This window comes from Onychostruthus taczanowskii, unplaced genomic scaffold (assembly GCF_017590055.1).
Source record: "Onychostruthus taczanowskii isolate IOZ18803 unplaced genomic scaffold, ASM1759005v1 scaffold95, whole genome shotgun sequence".
NCBI lineage: Eukaryota > Metazoa > Chordata > Aves > Passeriformes > Passeridae > Onychostruthus > Onychostruthus taczanowskii.
Window position 1 is genome coordinate 596,519 of NW_024507546.1, and position 2,839 is coordinate 599,357.

Sequence of the window (2,839 nt, forward strand, 5' to 3'; positions counted from 1 at the left end):
TGGTGTGGTAGCAATCCCAGCTACTGTAAGTCTCCTGCAGCATTTCCAGGATTATCTGTTTCTGTAGGGTTAGAACTGCCTTTGGGGGGAGGGGGGTGCAGAATAAGGTGCAGAGGAAAACAAAAGTGGTACCTGGGAAAAATAATGTTTTTTTTTCTTTTGAAATACAAGAGCAGTTTTCCCAGCGGAGCTTGAAATCTAAACATTTTCCTCAGTTCTTTTTTTGTTCTAATTGGTTCACTTTTTCTGAGTCCTTAGAGCTCTCCCATATTTTATGGGTGACTCTCCTCCAAAGTCAAAAGGAAGCAAATGTAAGGCCTGCAAGGGCTGCAGTCATAATACACTGTAACACCAGCTGCAAGGATTAATTGTCATCTTATGTTCAGTGCTGGCAAAAGCTCAGTATGTGACAGAGATGGTGACAGTGGATTGAATGTCTGTGTGGCAGTTACTTTGAATATCACTTGTACCACACACATCAAGCCAGTCGGCACATTAGTGCCTGTGACTGGGATCAGTCTGAGCAGTCATTACGTTGCCTTTCTTCCTTCATCTTGTGTGCTGTCACACATTGCAGCACTCCCTCCTACAAAACAGCATGCCTCTCAAAAGCAGGTTTTAGTTCCACACGCCATGTGGCAGAGGGGATCTGTCTCTCCTTCTTGCTCAAGGACACAGTGCTAGCTTCACAGACAACATTTTGCAGGTGAGACTCAGCCTGTATGTGAAGCAGACTGCTCCCAGGCAGAGACCTCAGGCCAGTGGCAGGACTGGTGCAGAGGAGCTCAGACAAGGACCTGGGAGGACACCTCCAAGCCAGGGCAGCACCTGAGGACATGCTTTGGCTCTTGGCACTGCCCGTTATCTGCCACCACCATCCACGCTGGTTCTAGTTACCATCAGCCTGTAAATCCCAGCAGCTGAGGAACCAGCACACATTTGCTTCCACTGTCTCTTCTCCGTGGTGGCCATTCCTCTCAGAGAGGCAGTGTGGACAGGTGGAGGTGGCAGCTTCTCAAACTACTTTAGCTTGCACTGCCAGGGCTTATCACCTGTGCACCAGGAGAACTCCAGCAAAATTGTTGCGTGGCTTTACAATTTTGCCCGTGGATGAAGCAGCAAAATCCAGAAAAATTGTGCTGGCATGGTACAGCTCACCAAAAGAACCTAATGTACCTGCATTAGCTCTTCATCCTTTTTAAAACCAACTTGTGCTAAGGAGTCCTGAGCTGCTAATAGTTATTCTGACATGTCAGGGCTCTAAAGCACAATGACTTTCCCTTCATTTTTGTAAACTTTTCTCACATTCATTTTTAAAGACCACACAGCTCAGATGCTGTCAGACGGGTATTGGATGTTACATCCACCCATGTGTGATTCAAACCTGAGAGTTGTAAGGGGGAGATGTTCCAGTCTGCTTGTAGAATTAGCCATCACTCTCCCATCTTTAAGAGATTTTTAAGCTGATAGACCAGAGTTCAGTGGCATCAGTTTTCTTGATTTCCTTGCCATTTTCTGAAGCTAAACCAGCAGTTTGTACTAGAGTATGACTTGGCTCTCAGGGTCTAAACCTCATTAAGCTGAAATCCAGGTATGTTCTATTTTTAAAAAATGCTCATTTTTGCTGATTCTCGCTCCATTGCCAGAATGAAGCTGATTATTAGTTGTATTTCTGTTCTGTGTGACACACACTATGAGAGGTAGCAGAAAATACTCATCTGCACATGTTTTACGATTCAAAAACTGGAGGACACCAGTCTGCAGATCCTGCAGTAAAGAAATCAAATGGATTATGTAGTGAGATTACACATCATTTCTGTACTGTGCCCATCCCACAGGTGTGCTCACTGGGTTTGGATTTTTTTAATATTATTTGATTCAGTTGATTTTCTGTTTAACCTTTTTTTTTTTTTTTTCTTTTTTTTTGACTGAAGCAGCAGAAGTGGTTCCTTAATCCTTTCTTTAAACCTTTGCTAGTAGCTACTAAGTGGTGTTATTTATAGCCCAGGCTCTTTATAATTATTTGCCAGGACTATTTGTGCCATGTTGTGTTGTGAGGCTTATACAAAAGTGCTGAGAACCTTTACTGGTTATTCCTCAGCTTTCTTGTCTTTCCTCTGTCCTGCACAACTTCAATGCAATAAACACCTGAATCTTCAGGACTCTGACAAATCTGGACAGCGCACAAACTTTGCAGCAGTTCCCGCAGCAGAAGCAGCTCCCCAAACTGGAATGTTGAGGGGAGAAAAATGGTTTTCTGGCATTTTTGTTCTTCATTTGCATTCTCTCCACAGACAATGGGGGCCAAGGGATGTCTGTGTTTGTGCAGTCTTGGTGACATTGGGCGGAGTCCTGAAAGTTTAAGGAAAGAGCTTACTACCTCTGGATTTTTATAGAAAAACTCAAATGCTTTCAAGTGCCAGAGATCCAAAGGTAGAATTTCAGCACAGGTTACGTGGCCTGGCAGCTGGTGGCCCTCTGCACAGGCAATGGCATATGGATGGACCTGGCTGTTAGAAATGTGGTTGTGTGACATTCCTGGCTTTTGGGCATCAGATGCAGCAACGGAAAGCAGTTCTGGGAACCAGAGCAGGATTCCCTGGTGCCTTCAGAAATATTGTTGTATTGCTTGTACATCCTTGGGATTAAGTGATTTAAGTAGATTTTTTATGCTAATGAAATTTTCTTCTGACTCTAATCTGCAAAAACTGTGGGGGAATTTTGTCTTCCTCTGTAGCAAGAGGAAATTCCTTCTTCCATGTTCCTGCAGTTTGTTGTAGTTTGTCTGCAAAGACCACCTGGCCTGAGTGGGAGGTCTAGAAAATGAACAGCCACAATG